The following is a 13,719-nucleotide window of genomic DNA, read 5'->3' on the forward strand; positions in this document are numbered from 1 at the left end:
AATTTGACGTAAAAAAAAATCGAATTGGATATCATTGGAAAAAGGATAAAAAGTTATGAATTTCTGTATTTTTAGTTTTTTTTTTTTTTTATAAAAAATAAGTTCTAAAAATTGAAAAAAAGATTGGTTCCTTGGTGATTATGGTTCTCTATTGAATCTCACCTTATATATATATATATATATATATATATATATATATATATATATATATATATATATATATATATATATATATATATATATATATATATATATATATATATATATATATATGGGTCAGGATCTTTTGCGAACTCATATTTTTTCGTAAACTCCATGAACTTTTTCGTGTGAATATTTTTCTTAAACAAAGTGACCTAGGGCATTAAGTCGATTATTTTTGACGAAGAAAGGAACTTCCGACGTTCATGTATATATGCACTTTTCATGTGTGAACATTTTTTTGCGATTTTATTTTCGAATGCACTTCTATATGACCGACTTAATGCCTTAAGTCACTTTTTTTAAAAAAAAAAATTTCACAAGCAAAAGTTCGCGGGAAAATATGGGTTCGCAAAAGATCCAGACCCATATATATATATATATATATATATATATATATATATATATATATATATATATATATATATATATATATACATACATACATACATACATACGCACACACATGAAAGTTCTTTTGAGAACCTAAAAATTTGCAAGAAATTGAGAACTCCTAATCAGCTTAGCATTTTTCAAAATCAAATCCACCAATATTAATGAAATGCAACATTTAAGTCATATCTAGAATCAAAAAAAGATTTGATATTTTTTTTTTGAAAAATGTTCTCAATATGCATGCATGTGTATATATGAATCATATTTGCATATTCAGTTGTCACACCCCCAAACCAGAATGGCGGAAACATTCGGGGGCGGATGACTTCACGTAGTATCATAACAGTTGAATATTGTAAAGAAAGTAAACACAACCATCATAAATATAATAAAAACTTACATTGTTGCGTGTAATACATGTTTCAAAAGAATATTACAAATATGATGATTTAAAATGTTTTGATAATAGACGCCTTAGCGTTCCTTCTCCAAAAGCTGATGTTTACTTGTATTACTGATTCCCTGAGAAATACAAGTAGTTTTGAAAAAAATGTCAACAATTAAGTTGGTGAGTTCATAAGCGTTTTTGTACTGAAATTTTGTATGTCCTTTAGTAAAAATAACTGAACGTGTTTTCCAGAAAATCCAATATTTTCTACATATAGTTTGAAAAAGATTCCAAAGGCTGGAGTACAATGGTGTCTTTCGTGCTCGAATAGATTAGTGTATTTATACTCAAATAATGTATTTACTGAATGTATCGAAAGTCTCGTAAATCAAACTTATTTTAATACTTCCGTGTGAGTTTTATAACCATGCTATTGACCCAGACTGCCTGTAACAACGTTCTTCAGACGTTGTAGTGTTATGACGTTTGTCACCCCAGACCTGCCGGTCTAACTGTAGCTAACAATTTAGGTGCGGGATTGTCAATCCCGTATAGATCTATACACAAGTATCACGCTCTCCCTCCAAGAGATTTTGGTTTATAATACAGGACTTGAAATGCGTACTTGTGAGTACGTTGAAGTTGTCTGTCTCACAACACTTAGTATTAATAGATTTACGAAAAGAAAAGTCTATATTTCATGTAGATGAAAGTATTTCATTTTCACAATGTTTACGTAGAGATGTAATGAATAACCCGTAAACTATACCCATTTTAGTTTATGAAAAGCATGTTCCATCAGATAACATAAAATTGGTGTGATATCAACTTTGCATGTGAAGTGTAATATTAGTATAAATGTTTTTTATCATCCATAACAAAAATCTAGATAAAGCATTTGAAAACATTTCTAACGACGTGTATTTTAAGTATGAGTTTATCTCGTGTTTCACTTGTATTCCCCCCCCCCCTTAAAACATGAAAAAGATGTGAAAATGTAGGGGTATGAACTCACCTGGCAAGTGTAATGACTCGAAGAAAATGTGATTTTTCTCGGGCGGCACTTCGACCGGAAAGTGGTGAGATTCTCGGGAATCTCGGGGCTTCAGACCTTCGTCGGGGCTGAGGTATGAAAAATCGGGGCTTCGGGATATTTCTTGCACGCAAAACGGAGTAAAAACGCAAGAGAAAGAGAGTAAATGAGCACTTATGTCCGGAACCCTCACATTCCTTTTATAGGGGCTGAAGACCCTCGGTACGCTGGGCGTACGAGGTTACGCGGGGCGTACCCGTGCGTCATCGCTTACCGCATCCTCGTCTGCCAGACTTCAGATGGGACGGGCATAGAGGCGTAGAGGGGCGACGTGGACGATCCGGGGCCTAGCATCCGAGTACGCTGGGCGTAAATCGTCTCGGTTTGTGCACCTCGAACTTGTAAAATCCGTAACTTTTGCATACGAACTCCGTTTTTGACGTTCTTTATATCCACACGAAGGTGAGAAAATACTCTACAACTTTTATTTAGACTTCGTCGGCAAATTTTGAATTTATTTTGAATTATATTTTATTTAATAGGCCGGGACATGATAATTCCGTTAAAAATCCATAACTTCTTTATCCGACGTCCGTTTTCGTCTGTCTTTTTACCATTGTGCTACTATTGTAGAGACATTGAACTCTCGTTTAGGTTGCGTCGGCTAAAAATCGCTCGATCTTTATTCCGAATTTTGAGCTGTCTACCGCTGTTCCGAAACTTAGAAAAATCATAACTTCCTTATACGAAGTCAGATTTGGGCGTTCTGTTTATGTATGCTCACGGTTTAACGAAATCTACGACTTTCGTTTAGATACCTAAGGCTAAAAAGTATTTTATCGAAGTTTCACTTTTTACGTTTAGCAGTGTTTTACCGGGTGTGTCGTGGATTTTCGATTGGTCATAACTCCTTCGTTATAACTCGGATTTGAGTGTTCTTTACGTTTTTGGAAACCTTGGCACGATATCTAAAACTTTATGCATCCTAATTAAGATTTTAGAACACTTCATTTTTTTGACGCTAATTTCGTTGATTCCAAATAGTTCATTATATTTGACTTTTTGAATGTTACATTGATTTGAAAACTATCGGGTTGTTACATCATCCCCCTGTTAGAGGGAATTTCGTCCCGAAATTTAATCTAAGACAGAGTTTATGGATTAGGAAAAAGATGTGGGTACTTTTGTCTCATCTGATCCTCGCGTTCCCAGGTGTATTCAGGTCCTCGCTTGGCGTTCCAACGAACCTTCACAATGGGTATGCGGCTTTGTTTAGTCCTTTTAATTTCCCGATCCATGATCTCTACTGGTTCTTCTACGAATTGGAGATTCTCGTTGATTTCAATTTCGTCCAGAGGGATAACGAGGGTCTCATCGGACAAGCACTTCTTTAGGTTTGATACGTGAAAGGTAGGGTGCACGTTATTGAGTTCCTGCGGTAATCGAAGTTTGTATGCCACTGGGCCGATCCTGGCAAGGATCTCGAATGGTCCGATATACCTTGGGTTTAGTTTCCCACGCTTTCCGAAACGTATTAATCCCTTCCAGGGTGAGACTTTTAGTAGTACCCGGTCTCCAACCTGGAATTCCAAGGGTTTCCGTCTTTTATCCGCATAACTCTTTTGTCTGTCTCTTGAAGTCTTCAGTCGCTCCCAGATTTGAACAATCTTCTCCGTAGTTTCCCTTATGATTTATGGTCCAGTGAGAGTGCTGTCGGTTGCTTGTCCTCTTGCTAGTTGTGTGTCACCCACTTCAGCCCAGCACAGAGGTGATCTGCACTTACGGCCGTAGAGGGCTTCGAATGGGGCAACTTTGATGCTAGTGTGATAGCTATTGTTGTACGAGAATTCGACCAATGGTAAATGGGTGTCCCATGCCTTACCAAAATCGATTACACAAGCTCTTAGCATATCTTCTAAGGTTTGTATGGTTCTCTCACTCTGGCCGTCGGTCTGTGGGTGATAAGCGGTACTCATGTCTAACCTTGTTCCTAGAGATTTTTGTAGCGACTGCCAGAACCTCGAGGTGAATCTACTATCTCGGTCCGAGATAATGGATATTGGTACACCATGCAGTCGTACAATCTCTCTGATGTATGTTCTGGTTAGCTTTTCCAGTTTATCCGTTTCTTTGATTGGTAGGAAGTGCGCGGATTTGGTTAGCCCGTCGACGATCACCCAGATGGTGTCGAGTCCGCTTGCCGTCTTGGGTAACTTGGTTATGAAGTCCATGGTTATCCGCTCCCACTTCCACTCGGGTATTTCCGGTTGTTGCAACAATCCCGAGGGCTTTTGGTATTCCACCTTGACCTTGGCGCAAGTCAAACATTTGCCTACATAGGTAGCTATTTCGGCTTTCATGTTCGGCCACCAATACAACTTCTTGAGGTCTAAGTACATCTTGTCTGAGCCGGGATGTACGGAGTAGCGAGTTTTATGAGCTTCGTTCATGACAACATCCCTGAATCCACCAAATTTTGGTGTCCAGATCCGATTCATGAGACAACGAACTCCGTCATCCCTGACTTCAAGGTTTTTGTCCATTCCTCTCAATGCTTCACCTGCCACGTTCTCTAGCCTCAAGGCTTCTTCCCGTGCTTCTTTGATTTGTGCGGACAGGTGTGAGTGGATGGTTATTGTTAAGGATTTCACTCGGCGGCCCGAGTATTCCTTTCGGCTGAGTGCATCGGCTACTACATTAGCTTTCCCGGGATGATAACGAATTTTGCATTCGTAATCATTTAATAGTTCTACCCACCGTCTTTGTCTCATGTTGAGTTCCTTTTGACTGAGGATGTGTTGAAGGCTTTTATGGTCGGTAAATATTGTACATTTCGTGCCGTAGAGATAGTGCCTCCAGATCTTTAGAGCGAAGACGACCGCTCCTAGTTCGAGATTGTGCGTGGTATAATTGACTTCGTGCGTCTTGAGTTGTCTCGAGGCGTATGCGATGACCTTCCCTCGTTGCATCAGGACACATCCAAGTCCCTGGTTTGACGCATCACAGTAGACCACGAAGTCTTCTGTTCCTTTTGGCAAAGATAATATAGGTGCACTACATAGGGCTCGTTTTAGTGTTTGGAATGAAATGTCTTGTTTTTCTCCCCAGCTGAAGGTTACACCCTTCTGAGTTAGGGTGGTAAGTGGCTTAGCAATCTTTGAGAAGTTTTGTATGAACCTTCGGTAATACCCGGCGAGGCCCAAGAATTGTCGGATTTCCGTTGGAGTCCTTGGAGTTGCCCAGTTCTCGATTGCCTTGATTTTGGAAGGGTCCACGTGTATCCCCTCCTCGCTGACCACGTGACCTAGGAAATCTACTTTCCGAATCCAAAACTCGCACTTTGAGAATTTTGCGTAAAGCTTCTCTGTCCTTAATGTTTCTAAGACTTGTCGGAGATGTTGGCTATGTTCCTCCTTGCTCCTTGAATAGATGAGTATATCATCTATGAACACAATCACAAATTTATCCAGGAAAGGACGACATACTCGGTTCATCAAGTTCATGAACACCGCCGGTGCATTTGTCAATCCAAAGGGCATTACTACAAACTCGTAGTGACCATAGCGAGTTCGGAATGCCGTTTTGGGAATGTCTCCTTCCAAGACTCGCAGCTGGTGATACCCAGATCTTAAATCGATCTTTGAGAAGTAGCTCGCTCCTTGTAGTTGGTCGAACAGATCGTCTATGCGCGGTAAGGGATATCAGTTCTTGATCGTGAGTTTGTTCAGTTCCCGGTAATCGATGCACATGCGGAAAGATCCGTCCTTCTTCTTTACGAACAGGACCGGCGCTCCCCATGGTGAGAAGCTCGGTCTAATGAATCCTTTGCTTAGAAGTTCGTTCAGTTGGCTAGATAACTCCTGCATTTCAGCCGGTGCTAGACGGTATGGCGATTTTGCTACTGGGGTAGCTCCGGGAATCAAATCGATCCTGAACTCGACTTGACGTTCTGGTGGGACTCCTGGAAGATCTTCAGGGAAAATGTCGGGGAAATTGCAGACTTCCGGAATGTCTTTAATGTCCTTCACTTCTCGTTTCTTGTCTACCACGTGGGCTAGAAAGGCATGATATTCCTTGCGAAGGTATTTTCGGGCTTTGACGCAAGAGATGATTTGTAAATTTGTACTGGGTTTGTCACCATAAATGACAAGAGTTTTGCCGCTTGGCAGATTGAGGCGAACGACCCTTTCGTGACAAAGTATATCGGCATGGTGAAGGCTTAACCAGTCCATACCGATGATGACATCAAAACTTCTTATAGTAATTGGCATAAGATCGATTTGGAACGAGTGTTCGTTTAAATTTAACGTACAGCCTATGTACATATCGTTTGCGCTTTCCGTTTTACCGTTTGCCATTTCTACTGTGAATATTTTATTGAGTGCTTGGGGTTTTTGATTAAGTAAATGTTTGAATTTATGACTCACGAAACTTCTCTCCGCACCACAGTCAAAGAGTATGCATGCATAAATGTCGTTGAGGAGAAACGTACCCGTAACCACTGTGGGATCGGCTATTGCCTCGTTCTGCCCTATTGCCAGCACTCTTCCTACACCGCCAACATTCTTTGCCTTAGGGAAATCCCTCTTGAAGTGCCCAGTTTCCCCACACCCATAACATGCCTGGCTTACTCCGGTACCAGGAACTTGGGTGATTGGGCGCGCTGGTGCCTTACAGAAACGGACAGTGTGCCCTTTCCTGTCGCAGTTTTTACAGTGCATCTCCCGGCAATTACCGTGGTGATGGTAATTACATTTGTTGCACTTTGGTAGGTTCCCAGCATATTGTTTTGTCGGCGCAGGGGTAGCGGGAACAGCAGTAGGGGCAGTAGCGGCATGGACCGCCACTATTTGTTTCTTTGAAGGTTCTTGCGAAGTTTGACCTTTCCTCTTGTTCCAAAACTTCTTCTTGTTGTTGTTGTTGGCATTGCTGTCATTGTTGTTGCTTCCTTTGGTTGGTTCCGGGACGACGGTCGTGACACTTTGGCAGACCCCATGATCAACGAGAGATTGTGCCAGTTCTTTGGCGCTGTCGAACGTCGTGGGTTTGGAAGCTAGCACACTTCCTCGAAGCTGGGGCGACAGCCCCCAGATATACCTTTCCACCTTTTGGCTTTCCAGAATCATCATTCCTGGGCAAAATATTGTCAAATCACTGAACCTATTCGTATAGCTTGTGATGTCCGAGCCTACCATTGTAAGGCCCCAAAGCTCCTGCTCGAGCTTATGAATCTCGCCCCTTGGGCAGTACTCTCGTAGTAGCATCCGTTTCAGGTTCTCCCAACCCATTGAGTTTGCCACCACCAGAGTTAGTGACTTGACGTGGCCATTCCACTACGTTAGGACTCGCTCAGAGAAAGTACATGCGGCAAATTTTACTTTGCTTTCCTCGGGGCATGAGCATATCTCGAACACAGCTTCTGTTTTCTCTATCCATTGGGATAGAGCCATCACTCCCCCAGTTCCATTAAAGGGGATGGGTTTGCTGTTGGAGAAGTCCTTGTAGGTACATTCCCCGGAACGACCTTGGTTTTGGCCATTAGTAGAGCTATTTATTCCTCCTCCTGATCCGTTGTTACTCATTTGTGCCATTGCTGCGGTTACGGCAGCTGTTACAGCAGCCTGAAAGGTAGCAGCATCCATTGATGGAGGGGGTGGTGGAGGTGGTGCTGGTGCTCCGTTTGTATTGAAACGTCGGGGATTTCTCCTTGGTGGCATGATTCTGCCACAAGTTAAGAGACGAATTCTTGATAAGTCATTAGAAATGATTATGGAAGGTTTTTGTATTATCAGTTTTAGTTTTGGTTTTCGCATGTAAATGGAAACTTTCAAAAAGGAGTGTATGATCCTTTTAAGAATTTAATGGAATACTCAAGGAAATAATAAATGCGTGTCAATTTCATTGATATTAGTACATGATACAACGATCAGGAAAATTTGACCTTATATAGGTCTAGGGTACATCAATGAAAATGGGAAAATTTGACCGCATTCCGACCCCCGAACTGCGTTCTCATAATTCGTCGGGTTTACATTCTTAAAGGAAAGAGTAGCACCAACACTTATTTGATAGGTATATACATAGCGCCAGAAGTACGCGCTCTACTCTAAGCGGGTGGCACGCTGCGGACCATGGTATGTGGTTGTGGAAACCTTAGCTCGGGCTACTTGACGTTCAGCCTCGATGACGCGCCTCTCCATTGCGGCTTGGCTCCTACGGAGCTCCCTCACTTCGGTTCTAGTAGCAGTGATGTTCTTCTGCAGGGAAAAGATGTGCTCTATTGTTCGCTCATGCTCTTCGTCCAGACGACGAAGACGTACCGCGGTGACAGCAGTGGTGGCCCCAATGTCCAAGAGTTGGTTGGCATTTGCTCTTGCTTGCTTGCCTTGGTTGGCAATGCGTCGGACCATGACAGGGAGTGCCCTGTCAGCCGAACCCCTGTTGCGGAGGTTATAAAAGCCTCGTGCCATGCCGTAAGGTGGGCGTTGCCCTTGTTCCCTGCTCCATCGCTTCAGATCCACAGCCCAGCGGGGCGCCGGGCCCTGAAAGTTCCTTGGGGGATTTGCTGCTCCTCGGGGAGGATTGTAGATCTCGGGCTCCGAGTCTGTGCTCCCACCATCTCCTTCCTCTTCTGTATCTTCGTCTGGGTCTTCCTCAGGATCCTCTTCGGATTCTTCTTCGGGTTCTTCCTCGGGAATTTCCTCTTCGGAATCCTCTTTGGGGTCGTTCTCAATCCAGCCTCCATTACCCTGGTTAGGGTAGTAGGGATCCCCGGGAATGTGAAAACCCGCCATTTCGTCTGATCGAGAATAGGGGCAAGAGAATTATATATAAAATTCGGGACTATTTCTAATTAAATACCGAGATTTGCATGATTATAACAGTTCTTTTAGTTTTTACAAAATACTCCTATAGTATTTCAAATTCGTGAGTTTGATTCTAGTATTTAATTCGGTAAGTTTTCAACTTGTTGCTTACTACGACCATTCCTCGACATACGTTGGTCACATCCAGGATAAATATAGTTGATCAGGCTATATTTATTCTCGATTTGATTACATACCCCGAGGCCTAGTCGTAGTGTCGCAACTTGCCCTAATACTTTTTTTTTATAAAATTTTTCTATGATACGAGACCGATGCATGTGTGTACTTATACTTTTATAAAAAAATGTATATCACTTTAATTTATTAAAAGTATCGTTTATGAAAACGTTTTGTCAGAGGGTTTTTGGTCCCTTTGCATTTATAGTTTGTATATCTTATGTGGTTCGATATACTTAGTTCACTATAAACAATGCTCTGATACCAATCTGTCACACCCCCAAACCAGAATGGCGGAAACATTCGGGGGCGGATGACTTCACGTAGTATCATAACAGTTGAATATTGTAAAGAAAGTAAACACAACGATCATAAATATAATAAAAACTTACATTGTTGCATGTAATACATGTTTCAAAAGAATATTACAAATATGATGATTTAAAATGTTTTGATAATAGACGCCTTAGCGTTCCTTCTCCAAAAGCTGATGGTTACCTGTATTACTAATTCCCTGAGAAATACAAGTAGTTTTGAAAAAAATGTCAACAATTAAGTTGGTGAGTTCATAAGCGTTTTGGTACTGAAATTTTGTATGCCCTTTAGTAAAAATACCTGAACGTGTTTTCCAGAAAATCCAATATTTTCTACATATAGTTTGAAAAAGATTCCAAAGGCTGGAGTACAATGGTGTCTTTCGTGCTCGAATAGATTAGTGTATTTATACTCAAATAATGTATTTACTGAATGTATCGAAAGTCTCGTAAATCAAACTTATTTTAATACTTCCGTGTGAGTTTTATAACCATGCTATTGACCCAGACTGCCTGTAACAACGTTCTTCAGACGTTGTAGTGTTATGACGTTTGTCACCCCAGACCTGTCGGTCTAACTGTAGCTAACAGTTTAGGTGCGAGATTGTCAATCCCGTATAGATCTATACACAAGTATCACGCTCTCCCTCCAAGTGATTTTGGTTTATAATACAGGACTTGAAATGCGTACTTGTGAGTACGTTGAAGTTGACTGTCTCACAACACTTAGTATTAATAGATTTACGAAAAGAAAAGTCTATATTTCATGTAGATGAAAGTATTTCATTTTCACAATGTTTACGTAGAGATGTAATGAATAACCCGTAAACTATACCCAATTTTTTAGTATATCAAAAGCATGTTCCATCAGATAACATAAAATTGGTGTGATATCAACTTTGCATGTGAAGTGTAATATTAGTATAAATGTTGTTTATCATCCATAACAAAAATCTAGATAAAGCATTTGAAAACATTTCTAACGACGTGTATTTTAAGTATGAGTTTATCTCGTGTTTCACTTGTATCCCCCCCCTTAAAACATGAAAAAGATGTGAAAATGTAGGGGTATGAACTCACCTGGAAAGTGTGATGATTCGAAGAAAATGTGATTTTTCTCTGGCGGCACTTCGACCGGAAAGTGGTGAGATTCTCGGGAATCTCGGGGCTTCAGACCTTCGTCGGGGCTGAGGTATGAAAAACCGGGGCTTCGGGATATTTCTTGCACGCAAAACGGAGTAAAAATGCAAGAGAAAGAGAGGAAATGAGCACTTATGCCCGAAACCCTCGCATTCCTTTTATAGGGGCTGAAGACCCTCGGTACGCTGGGCGTACGAGGTTACGCGGGGCGTACCCGTGCGTCATCGCTTACCGCATCCTCGTCTGCTGGACTTCGGATGGGACGGGCATAGAGGCGTAGAGGGGCGACGTGGACGATCCGGGGCCTAGCATCCGAGTACGCTGGGCGTACGAGGATACGCTGGGCGTAAATCGTCTCGGTTTGTGCACCTCGAACTTGTAAAATCCGTAACTTTTGCATACGAACTCCGTTTTTGACGTTCTTTATATCCACACGAAGGTGAGAAAATACTCTACAACTTTCATTTAGACTTCGTCGGCAAATTTTGAATTTATTTTGAATTATATTTTATTTAATAAGCCGGGACACGATAATTCCGTTAAAAATCCATAACTTCTTTATCCGACGTCTGTTTTCGTCTGTCTTTTTACCATTGTGCTACTATTGTAGAGACCTTGAACTCTCGTTTAGGTTGTGTCGGCTAAAAATCGCTCGATCTTTATTCCAAATTTTTAGCTGTCTACCGCTGTTCTGAAACTTAGAAAAATCATAACTTCCTCATACGAAGTCAGATTTGGGCGTTCTTTTTATGTATGCTCACGGTTTAACGAAATCTACGAATTTCGTTTAGATACCTAAGGCAAAAAAGTATTTTATCGAAGTTTCACTTTTTATGTTTAGTAGTGTTTTACCGGGTGTGTCGTGGATTTTCGATTGGTCATAACTCATTCGTTATAACTCGGATTTGAGTGTTCTTTACGTTTTTGGAAACCTTGGCACGATATCTAACACTTTATGCATCCCAATTAAGATTTTAGAACACTTCATTTTTTTGACGCTAATTTCGTTGATTCCAAATAGTTCATTATATTTGACTTTTTCAATGTTACATTGATTTGAAAAATATCGGGTTGTTACATCAGTCCATAAAACTGTTGATTCACATATATATATATATATATATATATATATATATATATATATATATATATATATATATATATATATATATATATATATGCATATCGTCGTCCGCAGTACATATGATTGCCGACGCGTAGTTTTGAGTTGCAGACGCTTAGTTATCAAGTTCTCACAAATCTTTAAGTTCTCATAGTAACTTAGTCTTTTATATATGTATATATATATATATATATATATATATATATATATATATATATATATATATATATATACACACACACACACACTCACGCGCACACACACAACAGAGATAGATAGAGAGAAGTTGAAAGAGAAAATTCAATAAAGAACCATAAAATATTGAAGAATCAATAACCCAGTCTCATTCATACAATTATAATTCTACCGGTGAATGTTTAAGTGCTAGATTATATCACTTCATTTTTTATTTTAATTTTACTTATAAAGATTATTTTTTATTAGAAAAAATCAAATATATCAAAACTCACAATTTCTTATCCTCATTTATATTGATATACAAACGATAAATTTTTTTTAAGTTATATATATATATATATATATATATATATATATATATATATATATATATATATATATATAGAGAGAGAGAGAGAGAGAGAGAGAGAAAAGAGAGAAAAGAGCTTGGTTTATGTGTTATAACTATCTATTGTGTGGATGTAGGGATTAATGTGGACCAATAAATTTAAAAACATGGATAAGGGTAAAATTGAAATCTTAACTAGTATTTAATTTTGGTAATTAAGTAGTTAAATCATTAATCCTTTTAATTTAGGCTTTAATGATTTCAAACCCTAAGTCATCATAAGAAGAACGTCGACCTAAAACCCAAGCCCTAAAAGGCTTCCACCCTCTTCAACCAGCGACCAAAAAAATCAACGACCCTCTTCATGTTGATCCTCCATTGCTATGTGGTGTGCTCGGTCAATGTTATTGCTGCCATCAGAATCTCTTTCTGCCACAATGTCCTCTACAAACACCACCAATTCAATCCATCTATTCTTGCAACTGTGTGAAGGAATAGAAGGCGACGCCCTTCCGGTTTTTATTACCAAAATTTCTATTCATATCGTTTCCATATACCTACTTGCATATTGATTTAAGGGATTTTATGTTCATCTCGTTTCCATACGTTAGGGCGAATAATTATGTATGAATGTGTGTGATTCTTTTTCCGATTTCTCTCTACCTCCTCAATGGATGTGATTGGATTCATTGATATATTATGTTTATTATTGAAAAATTATAACTTTTGGTCAATTTAATGAATGTTAAAAGAGACACAAATGGTAGCCTGAATAGAAAATGGGTTATTTATAGTAGCAATATGGCATGTCAATATATATATATATATATATATATATATATATATATATATATATATATATATATATATATATATATATATATATATATATAATGACCCAGATTTCTATACATCTATTCTATGGGATTTATCAGAGTTTTATCTACACAATATAAAATTCTACTCTAATTAAAACGTTTACATCCCATGCAACAATTACGAATTTACAATAAAATCTACATACAAATTGGAACAACAAAGGAAATTACATAAATAACAACCTACTATGTATTTCTTCCTTGTGCTCGTATCTTCTCTTCTGGTACAACGACTGCTACTACCTGAACCTGCAAAACATAAACATCTTTGCAGTATAGACACAACGTGTCTGGTGAATTATTCTTCTTTCTTTTCTTATCATTATTTTCTCTTTCTCACACTCTATCTTCTAACTCTTTTTCTAAGGGCATATTCTGCTATTTTTCTCATTCATCTAACTCTTTCATCTTTCTCTAATCTTTCTCTCTTACTTTCATAACATACACTGCTATCTTTTTCCTTTCTCATATATCTCTTTCTATACTCTATTCTTTTTTTTTTTCTACTCGTTCTCTTAAGCCTCTTAACAAGATCTTCACATACTCTTCTCTTACTTAGCCTTTTAACAGGGTCTTCTCATCCTCTATCTTTTTGTCTTTCTCTATCTCTTCTTGTTTGGGTGTAAAACCAACAAATAAAGGGATAAAATAATAACAAATAAACACAAATCACTGCT

This window comes from Lactuca virosa, chromosome 8, assembly GCF_052849685.1.
Source record: "Lactuca virosa cultivar CGN04683 chromosome 8, Lactuca_virosa_CGN04683_v6, whole genome shotgun sequence".
Classification (NCBI taxonomy): Eukaryota; Viridiplantae; Streptophyta; class Magnoliopsida; order Asterales; family Asteraceae; genus Lactuca; species Lactuca virosa.